The 19,597-nt window shown below is 44.1% G+C and overlaps 1 long non-coding RNA gene across 1 annotated transcript; it reads right to left on the bottom strand.

The window, feature by feature from the left end:
• Positions 1-6,129: 6,129 nt before the first annotated feature.
• On the bottom strand, positions 6,130-18,125 carry LOC116217182. Its single transcript, XR_004161352.1, has 2 exons — positions 11,200-18,125; positions 6,130-8,290 (listed from the first exon to the last, which is right to left on the bottom strand). It is a non-coding gene; the product is annotated as an uncharacterized LOC116217182 (long non-coding RNA).
• Positions 18,126-19,597: the final 1,472 nt, after the last annotated feature.

Genomic DNA, 19,597 nt, shown 5'->3' with positions numbered 1-19,597 from the left:
TTGCCGTGCATGGTTGGAGGTCATTTTGAACAACTGTAATGGACATGGTACAAGCAATTAATTTGTTGGGTGAAGTCAGTGTTGGGACAGCAGCCAGAGTGCCTGCTTATCTTGGAAAATAATGAATTTTTGGAGCAGAGGCTCCTGAAAAATCCTGATCCTTAACTCAGTGTTTGGCTGTAGCTGTTTACAAAGAGAAAGTGTCAGCGCAGAGCTGGCTGCCAGGGAGGTGGGGAGAGCAAATCCTCTTCAAGGATGCAGCGGCCTTGACCTTTTGATAGGTCTGACCTCACGTAAAGTCAGATCTAGCAAAACGTGTGCATGTATTTATATTGTTATTATAAGCTATTAGATAAAAATGTTGAATTTGTATATATTAAATACGAATTATTGATTGCTTATTTATTAAATACGCATTAAGACTGTAAATACAGAATAAGTGTTAGGGGTTGCTCTTAATTCTGTGCAGAAGTACGCATCAGGAACACAGAGCACCTGGCCTAGCACTCTGCAGTAACGTGTGACTGTGGTCCCATACAAACCAAATGATGGAGCAGTCTGGCTCAGCGGGCTGATCTCAGCTCCCTTCTGGAGATGAACATTTACTTGATTCTTATGCTTTAAAAGGTCCACAGATTTACACACGCAGTTATTTTCCATTTCCAGCCATCTCCTGGATCCCGCCTCCTCTGCACACACTGCTGACACTTGGGGAGGAGAACCCCCAGCTGCAGCCAACCTGCTGCACCAGAGCCATTGGGTGCCACTGCAGCATCCCCCCATTAGTTAGGGCTGTGAGCTGAGCCCATCAGTGCAGCACACTTAGAAAACTGAGTCACAGTGCAAGGGCTGGATACCATCTTTCACACTGCTGCACGGCTACCGTTAACGATGTTTTAAAATTAATACATTTTCATCCTATTTCTCTCCCAGCGTTTGAGCCTTTCCAGGCAGGCCCCCGTGTTCCCCGGCCGTGTAGGACACACATCTCCCCAAAGTGCCATCAGTACCTGTCCCATCACTCTGAGAGCCATCCAGGCATCTGAGGAGAATGAATCAATCAATTATGCAGGAGACACTTTAAAACTGTTCCTCTGAGATGGCAAATATTTCAAAGAGGCAGCTCTATTAGATGGGCACTTCAGCCAAATCATTACAATCCCTGCAATCCACTGAGAACAGTAACTTTTTCTCTCAAACACTCACTATTATCTCAGTTTCTGATTTACTAGGAATATTCTGATTCACTTAATCCCCACAACACCTGCAATGCTGACGGAGTTTGCGTGCTCTCAGGAGTGAGACCAGGTGGTTTTCTCCACCTGCCCAGGGCTCTGTGACGAGATGAGCCACCTGGCAGCCCCCAGAGGCAGCTGCAGGGGTGCAGAGCCGGGGTCCCCCATGGGAGGCACCCGGGGGGGAGGGCAGAAATCCTCCTCCCATCTGCTCCTCTTCAGCGTTTCCCTCAAAAAGCCCCGACACCCACCAAAAAAGAAACACCCAGGCTGCAAAATCAGCCTCTGGGAAAGCCAGTCACGCTTGCTCCTTCCGCCTACTCTGCACATGCTGTGATGGCATCCTTAACGAAGGGATGAAACGCTCCTTGCTTTCCTGCTGAGCCTCCACCCCACTGTGCAGCCCCCCCGTGCAGCACTCAGCCCCAGCCCCCCACCCACTGCTTGTTTAGGAGCAGTGAATACACACCTGCATGTAGTTATGTCATGATGAACCTCACCTGTACAAAAGCAGGGCCAGAAAGGTTTTGTTGGTGACCTGCTTGCAGAGGGGCCCACCAGACCACATCATAATTAAAACTCACGTTCAAAGCCGTAACAAAACTGCATCTTCACCCTTCCTGACTTTAAAACTTACACCATTTTTGGTATTTACTTGCTTTTATTTAAATAAAGAGAGTTGGTTTGCAGCACAACAGAAAGCCATATGTGTAATTTAATACATATTCTCTTTCTTGTTGATGATTTTTTTTTAATAAAGTTACTGAAAACTCAATTTCGTACACAGAAGCATCACATCCCCAGGGGCTGCTAAAGAGTTCACCTCTGTGAGCAGCTCGGACAGCCCGCTGCCCAGCACTGCTTGCTGCTAGCTGACTGCATGCACTGAGCCACCTCAGTCGCACCCCATGGAGCAAGGTGCCGTGATACCAAACGCTGTCACAGCTGGCACTCATCTTAATTAGTTCTGACAAATCTTGATAATGAATCACTGAGGATATGAGTTAGGCATAAAATAAAGCAAATAGCAAGGATCTTACGTAATTCTCACTATTCCGATGGCTGTAGAAGTTGGGTTGTGAGGTTGTTTTGGAACATTTTATAACAGAAATCATGAGCGTTCTTTGCAAATCGGAAATCTTTTCTAAGATCTCTTGGCTGTGTCCTTTTGATAGGGATGCAGATGCTTCCCCTTGCCTCTGGGGCTGCTGTGGTGTTCCTCTCAGGGCTGAATTTGTGTCTGGGTTGTGAGGTTGAGCACTAATGGGGGTCCCTGCCCCGTTCCTGATGGCACAGCCTTCCTTCCCCATCTGCTGCTCCTCTCCCAGCTCCTCGTGTCTGTCCATCACAGCCATATGAAAGCACGTTTAAACAAAATCAAGATGTGCTGCAGGCTGTGCTCATCATTGATCCTCAGCTATTGAGATTTCCATGTCCCAAGTGGCAGTCTAGCAATTTCTGAGCACTCCTTCTTCAAGATTTGCTGCATTTTCCACAGGAAAAAATATTTTGCCGTGTCTGAAAAGGTCTCCATCCCTTATGCAGTAATCCTTTTTTTTTTTTTTTTTTTCTTCCCTGGGATTCTTTGTTAGTGTAATTATTGAAATGAGATTTTTCAAATCTCATTTAGGGACTGGGAAAACATAGGTGCTCAATTTCCTCTCCCAGGAAATCCTGAGCTAATGAAAGGTTGCCAGGCAGGTTGCTGGAGCTAAACTGGCGTAGAAAGGAACCCCAAACAACTTGAAGCAACTGCAACAAAACCAAAATTCTCATTACTAAAAACCCATTGGCTTGGAGCAGCAGGACACACACAGCTAAATTAATGAGATCAGAAGGATGTGGCTTCAGGCAATGTGCTCAAAGATGCTGGGCTTGGGTGTAAAAGCAGGTGAGCTGCTTCCAGATCCAGCTCTGATGAGAACTGCCAGGCAGGCTGACAGGCTCAGACCTGATCCACTTCCACGGAGGTCGATGAAAACTCATTAATTTTAAAGATCAGACCATTAATTTGAAAGCCACTGACAGAGCAGCAAGAGCAGGTCTGAGGACTGAAATAACACAGAGGCAGAGGGCATCCTTGCAGTCTCCTCAGATGAATCCTGTAGCTGAGTAGAAGCAGAACGAGGTTAAATCCCTTAACCAGGAGGCCGAGCATGCCCCAAGTGATACAGGAAGAGCACGCATGAGTATCAGTGTAGAACCATAGAATCATAGAATTGCTCAGGTTGGGAAAGACCTTCCAGATCATGAAGTCCAACCTCAACCTAACCACAGTACCCTTACTCTACTGACCCACTGCTAAATCATGTCCCTGGGCATATTTTACACCTAAGAGAAAATGGATTTAATCCTCAGTTAGTTTAGATGCTCCAGGTCAACCAAAACAAGCTTTCTGACCCAAATCAGAAGTTTGCAACAGGAAATACTATCAGCTCGTGAAATGACTAGAAGAAGGGATGTCAACGTGCAGATGGGTTATGTGTGAGCTGCACTGCAGCGGTCGCAGCCCGTGCTCCATGAGGGCAGTCTGTAGGGGCAGCTTGGCATGCAGGACCAGGGCTGTGGAGCAGCTGTCCCTGCCTCGGGGCTGGCTCTGCTCTGGGTTGGGTGCCCGTGGGGTGTAGTAGGGGTGCTGTTGGAGCATGTTGGTAGGCAACAAACAGAAAGTATTTTATTGCCATGTGAACAGTCGAGAACAAAATCTGATACAGATATTGGATCAAACCTTGTACTCTGTGGCAATCTAATTTTATCCTGACATGTTGATTGCTTGCTCTTCATCTGCGGTTGCTGTCCCAAAGGGTGCGAAGTGAGAGAAGCTGTATTTTCTTTCCTTAAGAAGATGACAGAAAATAAATTCAGAAGAACACCCAAGAACAATGCGGGTTTTGTTATTCACCAGGCAGCTTCACAGAGGGGAAAATCTGGAGCTGGGTTTTTTGAGGTCCTCGACGAATGGTGGCACTGAATGTGATGGAATTTCATACTGCTGTTTTGAATTTTTAAGGTAATTCACAAAGTAAGGAGTTCTTCCAGCTGCACACAGTGCACTTTGGAAGGGATGCTGAGCTGGGCTGAGCATCTGTTAAATACCTGTTTAAAAAAAGGACTGCAAAACTAAGGGATTTTCACAAACTTCCTTACAAGTAACACTATGAACATTGGGTTAAGCCATCTCAGCAAGGAACAGCAGGTCAGATCCTGCTACCAGAAGTAACAGGACACCCAGTGAGCGTGCTGTCCCTGAAGCAAAGGCAGCCACAAGAAGTGGGGCCCACGTCAATTCAAAAGGCAAGGAGATGCCTTGGGAGTCCTCGGCTGGGCTGGAAAGCACATCTCTTGCTTGGAGATTGGTTGTCTTTCACCACAAAACATCTGCTATGAAACTTTGTTCCCAGCTTAGCTCGATCAGAAGTGCAGTGTGGAGCCTCTGAGGTGCAGGTCAGACAGGACCTGAGTACCTGACCTGCAGGTCATGGACTGCCTTCCATAAATATTTGTGTAGATGAATCCTGCTAATGAAAGATGAAAAACTGATGTGGATATTTACAGGACCAGAACATAAGGGTTAATTTTGTCGTAAACGTTTTAGAAAAAAAATGCATTCCACTAAGAAAACATCATTGGCATCATGTGAGAGTTCAGTATTTCTTACCGAGCCCCACTCACGTGTAATAAATACAGACTTTGAAGTTGCTTAATTTCAGCAACTTTTTTTTCCTTGACCCAGATATAAACAAACTTTTACTATTGGGACATGAAATATTCCCACAGCAGTACTCATTTCCCCATCATTTATTTCTGAATTAGAATGGGGGAGGTTTTCTCCTTTCTTTCATTACCTACACTGATAGTGTTCTGCATTATCTATAAGCTCGGAAGTTTTCTTCCACTCCTGGTCTGCTTTCTCCATTAATTTGGGGTATAACTCTGGCTAAATCAAATTGAAGCTTCTAAAACATAAATGGTGGCTTAGGGTTGGCATTAGTAGACAAGAATAAATCCTCTTTTTATGAGGTCTTTTTTTTTATTATTAAAGGTAATTCAGTTTAAAGAAACAGAAAATGAAATTTAAAGAGTGATGCGGGAACATATGTTAATTTCAGGTAATTAATTTAATTGGAGGGACAGATGATGAGTGAGAAACAGCCCTGTTCGGAGTCCCAGACAAACACTTTGGGCTGGTTTTGTTAATTGATTCATTAGCATCTTTTCATTCTCTGCAGGGAAGAGAAATTAGGAAAAAAAGATGGGATTTTAAAGAAAAGAGGAACCAGAGAAAGACAGGGAAAAACATGAAGCATATGAGGAAGAAAAACATCCTGAGGTAGATATTCCCTCAAGTTGGAATTAAACTATTTTACCCATAAACTAAGATTGCTCCCTGTTGATGCGAAGCAGATTCTTTACAAATTACTGGGCCTACGCTTAATTTAAACTGATATTTTTTCAGGGCAACAGGTGAAGAACCAAAGATTCCCCTTCCAGTGGGGCTGATGGGGAGGTCCCTCACTCAGTCTCCCCATGAACAGTGACCTCAAGCTCCCCAAAGCCAGCACCCAGCATTCCTGTTTGCATCACTGAGGCAAAGCCCAACAAAACCTCTTAGGTTTTTTTCTTGCATTTTCTTCTTAACTTTTCCATTTACACTTAGGTATTTCAGCAGTAAGAACATTACATAAGGAAGTCCCACATCAACACAGGCATCTGGCTGCTGGTTGTGGGGGCGAGGCGCTAACTGTGGTGGGGCCAATGCTGGCAGAAGGCTCATGGCTGTACATGGGTGTGTGTGCACGGCCCCTTGGCCAGAGGCAACCACCTGGTTACATGAGGTTTCTCTGCGTATCCATTTCACCAAAACATTCATTCCACACATGAATTCTGACTCAAACCCATAGATCATCAACTTACCATCCAAGGAATGTTTTATAGTCGGCAAGATTAAGATGCGTTGAGCATTAAAGCTACATCCCTGGAAATCACAGTAACTGCTAACAATCTTTTTGAAATAGAGCAAATTACCTGTAGTTTTTACTACCAGAGAGAAGAATGTCCATTTCCAAAATATGAATTTTTATTATCATTTTATCTCTCTCTGTTTTTATGAAGCAAAAGCTATGAAGCCATTTCAAACGTAAATTACTTGAAAGTTCTCCTTAATTCCCACCAGAACTAAGCCCAGCTCCTCTAGATCAAAGTGTTTTGAAGTTCATTTTCCATGCCTATACTGATACAATTATGATATTTTTCACTTCTAAGGAACAGAGCCTGGAAATCTAAAGATCTGAACAGTTTAGGACAGTGGTCCCACCTTTACTGTGCCAACATACTCTGCATTTTATGGATGAAAGAAATTCTCATTCAAGAGCTATAATTCCTTATTTAGTTCATCTTTGCCTTCTCCTGAAATGTATAACTAGAAAAGCATTCACAGAAAGGTTACAACCAACAGCAAAACCAACCACCCTAAAACCCCCATCAGTTTGGGGCCCTTCTGTCAATTCCACTCCCATTGGAGCTCTGGGTGTTCAATGATTTCTCACTTTCATTCTCAACCTGAAAGTGCCCCAAATTCTCCCACTTGGCAAGAATTGGAAGCAATGCAGAGAGAGCTGCAAAGCTGCTGGATGGCTGTGAGAGGCAGGGAGCGTTTTGTCTAAAAGGGACCTGTTTCAGTCAGCATACATCATGTGAATTGAGCTTTAAAACTTGAGCTGAGCTCGCAGCTCCCAGCCCATCAGGCAGTACGTGGCGGGGCCATTCGGGGTCCCTGGGACCTGCATTCACTTCCCAGCTTTCTGCAGCTTTCCTGGGTAGGGCCCTGGGGAGCAATCTTCTTCCTTCCCGGCACAGTTCATCTTCTGCATAGGAATAACATACCTGCTAATTCACACCGCTCTGGGAGACCACGGCAGTAAAACTTGCAAACATATGAGAAATAGAAAAGCATGTAAATGTGATTCAAACTCATCTGAAGTTCCTAACTACAGTTTCTCTTCTTTCTCTTTCCCTGGCTAATGTTTCCCCAGAACTGCTCTCCTGAGTTCTGTGTGTGGCCACCAGACTGCCCGCATTTCCAGGTCAGCAATCCCCACTTTACTTCTGTTATGGAGAAGAGGGGTTACACTGTTAAGATGCAGTCTGTAGTTGTTTCGTGTCCGTGACGTGGCTGAACGAGGAGCTGGACTGGAAAAGGTCTCCAGGGTCAGGACAAAGCCACGGTCAGCATTTACAAAAGGCAGGAAAGCCTGTTTACAAAGGGCAACCAGAAGGTTTGAATGCTTTAGCAAGGTGACCACTGAGCAAACAAGCACAAATCAGTGCCGTGTTGTAGGGTTTGGGAACTCGGTGTTGTCTCCAGTCTTCTGTCCCCAGGGAACCACGAGGCTGCTGATAAAGGCTTGTTTGGTGAATGGCATCAGTGCTGCTTCTTAATGCCAAGGCAACATGAATTCACAGGAAACGTTCTTTCAAACTGATGAGTTTCTTTTCATCAAGAAAATTGGCTGGTGAAGGTGGCAGTGCTGAGCGCAGGCTTTCGTAGTTGCATCCTGCGATGACTAAGAAAGCAGTCCGATATATGAAGATACATCTCAGAAAGCATACGATGAACAGCTGAGTTTTCAGAAGAGCCCGTGTCTCCCAGGTATCACTCAGACATGCTTTTGGAGGAGCCACTCCCATGGGATGGGTGGGCCTGGGAGGCTGCTGGCACGATGGTGTCACGGCGCTGATGCCAGCTCTGTCACTGCTGCCTCGCTGCAAACAGGAGGAGCAGCACACGAGCCCTTACCCACAGCTTAAATGCAGCATCTCATCCACGGTACATCAAACCCTGTGGAGGCCTCATTCGCAACCAGACCTAATATTCAAAATTTAGAAACGCCATCTGGTAGAGACTTTGTTAAGTAAAAATATCTTATTACTGAACATAGATCTTGGAGAGAGCTCGCTTTCTTTCCTTATGCATCTGCTCGTATTTAACTGGACAGTCACATTTCAGTATTTCTGGAGTACTTCCAAAGGTTTCTGACATGGGGCACGGTCCTAAGCTGTAGAAAAAGAATCAGCTGTATTATTAATGTGAAATTAGTAGTAACTCATGACATTTGAGTTATGTTGCTGCAAGGTGTCTTTTTACCAGCTTTGTTTCTCCTGGTAAACAGCAAGTCCTATAATTGCAGATATAAATCTGTTGAGGTATGAATGCATGGTTGAAAGTGATGAAAATGTTTAATAAAGTATGTCCCAGAAACAGAGAACAGGACTAGATTGAACACGTTGACCACAGGGCTTGGGTATGGTGATAGAGGCATGATCAATGGAATGGGGAACAAACACTAAGTCTGCTCAGTATAACTGCTCCAAGATATCCGAGAGCTGATAAGGCATAAAAATCCTTTTTAGCAGTACAACTTCTGATGGCCTCTTATAACAGAGAAGAGCATAGATCTTATGCACCTCGCTTACAAACTGCAAACATCCAGTTTGGGGTTTTTCCAATGAAGTTTTATGAAGTCAAGGTTAACTTTCATGGTCCGAATCTCGACGATTCGAGCTCTTATGACAGACCCCTGTAAAACTGAAAACAGCTCAGAACAGTGGTTTGTTAAAAAAAAAAAGGGGGGGGAAATCACTGTTTTTAAAATTCTGTCCAGCTCAACTATTTTACAAAAGCCATAGAATCCTTATCTGAAATGGTGTCTTGGTGTTTTGGTTTCAGTCTCATATAGCATTTACTTATTTATTACTTGTTTGTTGTTATTTTTGGCTGTGGATAAAGACAAATTCTTTTCATTAAGGTTGATTATCCTAAATGTGGACTCTCTGTATTTCACCAGCACAACGTCTCTAGTGTCACAGACCTCTTCAACTCATGGGCACCAATAAACAGACTGAGATAAAGACAGTAGAAGTACCTGAAGTCTGCGCTTGTCCCTACTGATCATAAGTTGTGGAATGGGTAATGACATTCCTGGCCTTGGAATAAAATAGATGGTAACTCAATATAGAGCACAGGCTAGATTTCAGGGCTCATAGTTATTAGGCACTATTGCATTTTGTCCCCAAATCTGTGTCCCACCTGAAGATATTCTTTCAGCTGGGTCTGGAGCCAGTGCCTTTCCCAGTGCTACAGGCATTTAGTGATGGAGCAGAACATGGAAACTACTTCTCTATCATGATAACAGAGGTGTTCCTGCCACACAAGTTTTCAACATGAGCTCATGTCTTACACAGCATTGAAGAAAACAGAGGTAGATAGCTCTATCTATGGCAGCTAACATCAACCCCTCCTCACAGACCTCTGCTTAATCCTACGTCCAGAATAAACCCCACCAGCAAGCATCAAAAAACAAGCAAGAAACAAAAATCAGGTGCAGGAATGGCAATTTTCAAATCAGTTCCCTGGACTGAGTGCCACTGAAGATTAAACCAATAAAAAAGGGTTTTTATGAGGAAACTTGCATGTGAGAGGAGCAAATCAGCAGAAGAAGCCCGAGCTGGCGTGCAGTCCTGAATTAATAGCTTAATGTAATTCAGTTCTTGCTGGTTGCCTGGAAACTAACATGGAAAAAAAAGTGAAAGCACAAACCATAATGGGTGTAGAGGACTTAATAAGGAATTATTGATGCCAATAAACTGTTAGACAGCCTGATGTATTTCTAACAAAATCACTCAAAATGCTCCTTTATTATTATATGTTATTCTGAATAACAAGGTTCAAGGCCAGAGAAGATAAAGCGCTGCGGAGCGGGCAGGTTGGGCAGGCCGCAGTGCTGATGCTGGGACTTGTCCCTGAACTCATGGCAGGCCGGCCGCTCCTTTTAAGCATAAGCTAACTGAGGTTCTCTGCCAGTAAAGGCACTTGTGCCTTCCTCACAGTCAGCTGTCTGGATTTAGCCCTGCAGCTCTGCTCAAACCTGGAGTTGAGTTTCTGAATGCCAGCCTCCAGTGAAACTGCTTTCTGAGGCAGGCCTGGCTGTTTGCCCACACTGGTTTGGGAATGTTTCAGTGCATCCTCGTAGCTGTGTCCATCGGCGGAACACTAACAGACCCCAACCAGTCTCCTGTCATTCCAAAGATGGACAAGTCCTCTCCTGGGATGGAGAATCCCACCGGGGGCTGCAGAAGATGCTCATGGAGTACCACCCCAGTGCCACACTGGTTTCAGTGCCCAATGCACCAAGCGTCCCCTGCATGCCCCCACTGCTGGCTTCCCACCTTGAAAGAGTTGCTTCAAGAAAGCAGTTTTTATCCTAATTATTTTTGACAGGTATTAGGTCAGTTTAATTAGTCTGAAATTCAGATGAACGACCACCTCTCTCCTGTAATTCATCTTCAACACTGAAAGAGGAAAACGCCGTTAAAATTAGCTCTGGCCTATCAGAGGCCATCCACAGCCACCCAAATAAACCAATTTTGTGCTGCAAAGACAAATCCTGGCTGGTTTTGGGGGGTAAGACTGATCATGCCAGGAACAGCTTTGGAAACAGATTTCTCTCTTCCTAATGTGCAAGAGATGTATAATGTGGATCGTGATATAGAAAATATTGTAAAATATAACAGTGTAAAACTAATTTTAAGTCTGCTACTGATTTATCTGTTATTTTGAGATATCCAATAGATAAGAGCATTTTAAATGGTCTCTAAATAAAGCGAATCATTACTTCTTACTAAAAAGGGAGCTTTTAAATGATCCAGTTACTGAAAAAACAACAAACTATAATTTCTTCTGAAATTTCGCAGTTCCCTCTCCCCTCTGTAAGCAATCTACAGTAATAAAGTATAAACACAGAGATCAAGTGTCACGACGAAAATGCTTAACAACTTACAAACGGTACATTAAACCCCTACAATCTCGGGTAAGACAAACAAAATCATAAACTCTTTTTATTGCAATTCCTGACAAACTGCGGATATAAATAGAATTTAACACAACTAACTTATTTGTCAGTCTTACCCTATTATTCAGAAATTATCTTCTCCATGTCTGTCTTTTTACGACTTCTTAAGCCAGCGTGACAGGAAGGTGAGACCATTTCTGAGTCTTCGGTCAGCAGAGGTCTTCACGTGCATTCTGGAAAGCATGGAGGGGAGGCTGCAGCTTTCAGGCTTAGAAGCTGGACAATTCATTCAGAGCAGACTGCTCTCTGAACCAGTCAGTTAAATGGCTGTACAGCAGAGCTCCCCGAATAGCCATGCGAAGGCCCAGCCCTGGCACCACCCAGCTGTGTGATGAAGCGATGGCTGATGCAGCCTTTTTGCTGCCAGGTGCTCTGTGCTCCCGATGCACGGCTTAATGACCGTCTTGTAGCTGTCAGTGGAAGCACAGGTTGTAAATTCTCCCATAGGCATTTTTATTAGAACAAGCACTACAGCTTAAAAGTATTGAGAAGGCATTTAATGAAAACACCCTTGCCTCCACATGCTCCCTCGGGCCATAAGGCAGAACAGTAAAGAAGCACACAACTGCTCACTGACAGTAGGACCTAACCCCAAGCAAGGAGCTCACAGGACTGTGAGCCCAGACATATTCTGAAGAAGTTCCAGTATTCCAAAAGCTCGTTAGCTAAAACAGCCATATGCTGGAAATTATTAGCCCCTGCCTTATTTAAAGTGGCTTTCACTAAATAAAGCAAGTACAGGCAACCTTGACATCTATCATAACTATTTGAAACATGTACGCATGATTTCACTGTCAGGCTGGGCTGCTTGCAGATGGCGTGGTGAAGTCAGACAGCTAGGGAATGTCAGATTTTTTTGTTCTGTTTCATAGCTGTTTTGTTGTGTGTTTTTTTATTATTATTATTCAGACAAAGGTGACGTGAGAAGCAGAAATAATTTGACTGTACGCTATTATCTGAAGCCCAGTTGAAAGACTTGCAGTCACCAGACTCAGATGTGACCTCTATGCTGGCCAAAACGGTCTGGGGAGTCCTTGAGATGGAACGGCTGAGAACAAACATGGGCTCTCAGATGCTATTTTTGTACATTCATTTCCCTGACTTTAACCACACTGTAGCTACTGAAAATATATGTGATTAGCCTGAAGATGTTATGCCAGCAAACTGCAGCTCAAGACAACTCTCATCAGAACATTTTAATGTAAATTGCTGTCTCCTTATTGTTATCTAAGGAATTAAGCCGATTTATTAAAGTTCAGGAGTCCTCTCTTCGTTTGTAAACCTTTTATGGTGGATGTAATGAGAAGGGCTCATGAGCCTTTTCTTCTGGAAGGAAGAGGATGTCCTCCTGAAGTTCAGAAATGTCAAAGTCTTTTTTTATTTTTGTTTTTTATAGCTGCTGGAATAAATCATTGCTTATTGCTATTCTGCATATTAATTCATAGGTTACATATACTGCTATTGATAGCCAGAGCAGGAAGTCCTAAACTCTAACATTTTTAATGGGAATGTTGGCAGGTCCTTTATTATATCAAAGGGAGAGGTGGTGTTAAAAATTCACATATCAAAAACTATCAACACATGATAAATGGATGGTGAACTGTTCGTGTCGCACCACTTATTAAGTTGGTGCCATAAATTATTACACCATAAAAATCGATGTTTATTTCAGTCTTTCTCTCTTTCCATATTGCTTCAGCTATTTTCTAGGACTCACTTAAAAACTACAAGAAGAAACAGAAAAGCAGAACTGCTGCCATGGCCCAGCACTGGATGCAGGGCCATCAACGGAGCCTACAGCCCTCCCAGTGAGTGCCATGCAGGGCTGTGTTCATTCCTACAGTCACAGCAGCAGCAGTTAATATATTCTCTGGTTTGGCTTTTTTTTTGCATTCGTTATCTTCGCAATGGTACGGCTGTATTACTGTAACTCATCACATCAGAGCACTCTGCCAACCTTTCCATTATTCACCTAAACTTCAGCATCGAGTCGTGAAGAATGACTGTATCGCTTTGTTTGCTATCTGTGTGCACAGCACCAGGGATTTGGGTGCTTTGAAATAGTCCTCCATCCTGAGAGAAAGAATCCTTTTCCTGTGGCACTTCTCAGCCACGGCAGCAGCATCCATGGGCACGATGCGCCGCGATGGGCAGGAAGCCTGCTGACACAGCACTGATCCTCCTTCATAAGGAATTATGCTTCAGCCACACTTAGGTTCTCAAAACACTCTCTAGCTGTGAGTACATTGCACTGTTAACTTCTTGCTGGAAAATCAGGAGCAGCAAAAGCAACAGCGGATTTCCAAAGGAAAACAGTGCTGCATCCCTGTTTGCATGGCACCATTACGTGTGTGATCAACAAACATCATCCTGCACCCATCTATTGGGAAAGATATCACACACACATCGAGCAGCAGTGTGACAGATTCCTTTAACGGTTAAACACAACAAGAGAAATAGGTTTGCTATGTTTTCACACTCATCAGAGTGTAAAAAAACTTTCTACATGACTTGTTTCTGCCAGTTTGGTTTCAGCTCATGCTAAGCACGAGGTGCACACCGGTGTGATGTGATTTCCCTGCTTTGCTTTGCCTACAGCCTTCCTAACATTCAGGGCACTTGCCTCTCTGTCTTTCCCTGCATAGCTCATAGTGCCTTTCTGCATTCCCTGAAAGAGGAGGATCTATCAAATACTCTGCTCAACATACAAGCTGGTTAAAAGAAGAACCTTCTTCCATAATGACCACAAGACCTGAATTTATTGCTGGAATGTCAGAGATCTCACAAACAGCAGCAGCAAAGAGTGCATTATCTTTACCTCTGTGTTTGCAACATATCCCTTCTTCTATGAAATTTTATGACAGATGGATTCAAAGGGGAAAAAGCAACAGGCCTCAGAAGCTTTTATGATTCTTCTTACCTCATCTGTATTTGCAAAACACCGCAAGCCGGACCACGTCCTGGCTGTTTTTATGCTTGTTTTTACAGCAGGGCACACTGCTTGCCATAAATAATAGAACTGAAGAGCAGAAAGTTATCAATAAGTCTGATACGGCTAAAAGCTGTAAGAAGTGATTCCAGCATTCACAGTAAGTGAGTCGGGTGTTCTGATTCTGACAGGGCAGGCAGCAAATCCCAGAGGCCAGGGGAGAGGAGGCAGCTGGCTTCGGGTTTTGATTATGATGCTGCGATGGATTTTCATGACGGCAAAACTATCTCCCATTCTTAGTCATTTTTCTTGCTCATAAAACACACAAAATCCTTGCTGACCCAAGCAGGGTGCCCCGTGGGACCCTAACAGAACAGCAGAAGCTTTACGTAAATACTGCACTTTGAGGTAATAATGGGGTGCCACCTTTTGGATGGATGATTTCTTCATGAAATAAACATTTCTGTGTGAAACTCCTTCATCCCCTAATAGATACAGTATGGGAAATATCTATTAACCACAAAGCAATCCATTAAACATAAGCAACCCCCCGGCAAAGCAAAGCAGCACAGGTGCTGCTTATGGGCACTAGGTGGCCGTGCAAAACGTGGTGCCAAAAACCCCTCTTCCAAACACTGGCTGGAGCCAGCACACCAAACCTGATGTGTTGCACTCCCATGTCCCAGCACATCGCTGTGCCCAGCTGCCTGCCCTGGCAGGGCACGGAGTCACTGAGGCTCTGGGCAGCAGATCAGAGCAGGCTGTGCCTTTCGATGCCGACCAGCTGGGGCATCTGCAGCACTTGGCCAACAGAAGGATACTATTCTTCCTAGAGATGTATCACATATTTATTTAAAAACTAAAGTCTGTATTTTGGAAGATATCTGAAAGTTCAAACATTTAACTTCACCAACCTTTAAAAAAGAATGAAGGAAAAAAAAAAAGAGTGAAGAAGAACACGTGTCTGCCTGTAGCTCTAACAACTTCATTTTAGACTATTTATACAGTGGGAAAAGAGGAAGTCTATTGTTGGTCTCCAAGGCAAGCACCTCAGATCTCAGACAAATTCTCCTAGCCTATCCATGAAGAAAGGAACACTTTTATAGGCTGCTTGTTAGCAGTGCTCCGAGGGCCCCAGAGGTCAAACACCTCCGTGCTTTTCAGTGTGTGGCCATCGGAGCAGCTCTCCCAGCTGACATCCAGGGATCGTTTTGCAGAGGAGCCACAGACAGAAGCAGACTCGTTAGTCCAGCAGGAGGAAGGTGCTGAGTATGAAACAGGATCTTTCATTCCGCACTCTACCCTATTACCTTCAATTTATATCATCTTCCTTGCTTTACATAAGCAGCAGTCTGCAGTGTAAATCAGACCCGCACAGCTACTTGCTATGGAGAATTACTCTTCATTGCTGGGCTTTTGACATGAAAAAATATCTTTGCATTAAAATCAAAAGAACAATCTCCGAGGAGTGTCTTCTCAGCACTCAGACTATCATAACAACAGGGCATGGTAATAAATGAAAAATCATGCAATTTCCTTCTCCATGCAGTTGGAAAGGTTTAACTAATTAAACCAATTATTCTGCTATAATGACACAAAATTAAAGGTGGTGTTTTTTTTCCCCCCTCAAAATATACAAAATCAAAAACTGCAATCTAACCTAATCTTGCATTTAAATCTCTCTGAAGGATATGTGCCAGTGCTGCTCTAGGGCAGACATGTAATGAATCACTCAGACACCACATTCACTGCCTATGCCATTACTGCTTCGTCTATTCCTTCCATGTTTTGTTGGGGTTTGTTGCCCATCCCGTGATGTTTACACACAATAGTCCCATTTCTCACCCTTGGGAGCACGTTTCCTGGCAGCCCGGGGTGGCAGTTGAGGTCTCCCAGGTGCTAAGGTCTGTCCCTGTGGCAGGGTCACCACTGCAGCCCAGGCTGTGTCACAGCCCCAGCCAGCCCTACCCTGGCCTGCCAGGAACCGAGCTGGGTGTGCTTGGACCTGTTGGAGAAGATGGATGGGCTGAGGTGAGAAGAAGGTAAGGCCCCAGGCTTTGTCCATCCCATTATGTTCAGTGAAGAGTGGAAGTGTAACACGACTTTTTCCCTTGGCCTGGATAAGGCGTCCTTCAGAAACAGGCAGTGCAACAGTGCAAAGATAAACTCACCAAGTTTCCATCACTGTTTTAGAAATGCTCATTTTTGTTCATATAATCTTCCTTCTACCAATCTTCATAACAGATTTTAGTTGCATAAATGATGTCTCTAAGACTGTATATCTAGTCCCTCAATTTAAACTAATGCTGCATTTTGTACTCCTAAGCGGCTGATATTGCTTGTACCAAAATCAAAGTTAAAAGAAGTTGAAAAATTGCAGCCTCGGTGATGGCAGCTGGCAGGATAACAGCAGCATTACTGCTTCTGCTGCCGAAGGGCAACCAAAAGTAATGCATACAGCTGTGCAAAAGCTCTCCCTGTGACCAAAGCTCAGCCTCCAAGCCCTGTGTGTGTGCATACATCACACTGCTTCGCGGTGCGTATCTTGGCACAACTGCGAGGCCCAAAAATCTCCGCTGCAGGGGCAGCAAAGTGCGTGTGGACAAGGGAAGGGAAGAGGCAGAGCTCCTGGGCACCTCAGAGATGCTGGAGAAAATGAATGGGCGGTTTCACAAGGCAAAGCCCTTTCGCAGGTCGTTCCCAAATATACTCCAAATGTAACTTCCTTACCAACTATGCCGTTGTTTTTCAGGGTCCCTATAAGTTGATGCCTCAGGTAATTATTTCATATTACAGATATTATGTTACATTTAAAAAAAAAATGCTTGAATTTATCTTATTTTGAATCATTTTTTAAATATTTTCTAATTGTTTTGACCTTCACATCTCAGCTCACAAAACTTTGCTAGCAAAGCCAATCATTTTCCCATGCTGCACTATGGCAAATCTGACTGCAAAACAGTGTTTGTGATATCTATTTACAGCAGATGCAAAATTCCGACAGGAAGCTGGTAAATCCCCTCCTCTGTATTCAAACATCAGGGCCAGAGCACCATATTTACTATGAAGGAATAGGGCTTCATTATCTGATCCTGGTGATTGATGTTATTCCCATGTAATCTTTCAGATAAATGATTCCTCCACATCTCATTTACATAACTATTTTATAACAGTGTGAATTAGTTCTCCACACTTCTGCATGTCTCAAACATGATTTTTTTTAACTGAGCAATAGAAACATCTATCAAATAAAAACGATCTCCGAACATCATAGGATACAACCAGTGTTAAGTATCTCCTAATAAGCCACATATTGATTCTCTTTAGGCAATTAGAAGGTTCCATTTTTTCCATCAATTCCTTCACAGTGTAAATACAGACAAGAAAATCCAATCCGTACACAAGGAGCGAGCAGAACACAGGGCACATCTCATAGGGCACCAGAGAGAAAAGCAGCAGCTGGTGATGCAGGTGGAATACGATACAGATATAAAACCAGAATGCTCAAAAAACTTGCATTTTCAGCACCAACACCGGATTCCCAGAACATCACTTTTTTTTCCCCCCCTATCAAACAGCTTCAGACTAAACTCAAGAAACAGCTTTACGTGTAGACTTGGAGGAAATTGGAGGCAAGAGAACCCATTACTTTCAAAGTAATCTGTTTTTCCTTAGATTACTTCCTTCAACTTTAATCTGAAGATGATTTGAAAACAGGCTTATGGCCATGAGTGTGCACTGCGGTGGTGCCAGAGCGAAGGATTGCATCTCGGGAGGATCAGCACCAGATGGCTTCATGCCTGTGACCACAGGCTCAGTAGGAAACAGCTGCTCAAGGGCCCAGCAAAATCTTGCTCTGGGTGAAGACTGCAATTGAGAACCTGGGAGGGTTTTGTTAGCGTGAATGGATGCAATTAGCCACAAAGCTCTCACAGTTCACCTGCCATAAATATCCAAGGCTCTTTTGTCGGCAAAGTACTTCAATTTCTCTGAAAGAAAAAGAAATACACTTACAGAGATAGGACAAGGGGGAATGGTTTTAAACTGAGACAGGGGAGGTGTAGGTTGGATGTTAGGAGGAAGTTTTTCCCCCAGAGAGGTGGTGAGGCACTGGAACAGGTTGCCCAAGGAGGCTGTGGATGCCCCATGGCTGGAGGCACTCAAGGCCAGGCTGGATGTGGCTCTGGGCAGCCTGGGCTGCTGGTTGGTGACCTGCACATAGCAGGGGGTTGGAACTGGATGAGCACTGGGGTCCTTTTCGACCCAGGCCATTCTATGATTCTGTGATAAAAATTCTATGATTAACTTTTCTTGAGGAACAAAATAGGAGACCAGAGGAGAAGCTCAATATACAAGATATTGATGCTTATTCAAATACAAGTATTCCAATCTTGTTTTCAGTTTAGAATCATTGCTGCTCAACAGGTTTTTGTGGCCACAAACTGTCCAACAGCGTGCCATATAGAAAGAATTTTAACTCAGAATTATTTTAATTTCAAAAGTGTTCATATATCAGGCTTCAAATCAGCACTTTGCTGCTGGCAAGTGCTAGCTAAATAGCAGCATAAAGTGTGGAGGAAAGAGCAGGGAGGTCCAAAATCCATCAGCGAGAAGAAATCTCATTTGCTCTTAATTTTTCATTTTTCAGAGCTCTCTGCACAGCCCCACACCTGTGAGCTCTGGGGGGACACAGCCCCGTGCTGGGCCCTCGGGGCTCCCAGGGTTCACGTTCTCTATGAGAGCTGTGGTCTGGCCCAAAGATGTGTCAGCATCACCCCTCCAGCACCTCGCACCCCTCTGACACATCGCCTCATCCCAGTGGCTCCCGGCTCCATGCATGGCACTGTGGGGTGGTGGGGCCATGGCCGGGCTGCAGAAGACATGGGGCAAGGAACCTATGAAATATCAATCCCTACCATTAACAACAGCCAATTTCAGCTGTTTTTAAATATTTGATGGTAATGGTGGACGGTAATAGGAGACTGTGTGTAATGATAAATGAGAAGCAGCCCTCCACGTGCAAGTTCTTGCCCTGCTCTTTAAAGAACAAAGCTCTGCCGTTACTCACTCTGCCATCACCAAGAGCAGGGCACGGCCTCTCGGTGATGGGGAATGCTGGTGGTCCCTCTGGGCTTCGAGTGGGGCTGCTACCAAGTTGGACACAGCACATCCCAGAAGTGAGGCCAACGATGCTCAGCTATTTCTGTACCAAGCCTTGCTCCGTTGCCATGGCAGCGCAGCGCCCAGCCCCAGCTCTGCTGCCTGCATGCATGCAATCTGGAATTTCATCTTTTCCAAACAAACGCGTGCACAATTACTTCGTTATCTGATAGAGAATATCAGCATTACTTCACACTCACCACACGTTGACTTATTTCAGCGTGATAGTGCTCTTCACGTGTACGCTGACAGCTGTGTGGTGTTTTGCATAATTCATATTTCTGTGTACTATATGGAGTCTTACATAAAGGCATGACATTCACTGAAATGTAAAAATAAAAGAAAAAGCAAAAAAAAACACACCA

This window comes from Meleagris gallopavo, chromosome 14 (genome assembly GCF_000146605.3).
Source record: "Meleagris gallopavo isolate NT-WF06-2002-E0010 breed Aviagen turkey brand Nicholas breeding stock chromosome 14, Turkey_5.1, whole genome shotgun sequence".
In the NCBI taxonomy this organism is placed as follows: Eukaryota; Metazoa; Chordata; class Aves; order Galliformes; family Phasianidae; genus Meleagris; species Meleagris gallopavo.
The sequence above is the reverse complement of the archived record's forward strand: the minus strand, read 5'-3'. Positions and strand labels throughout refer to the sequence as shown.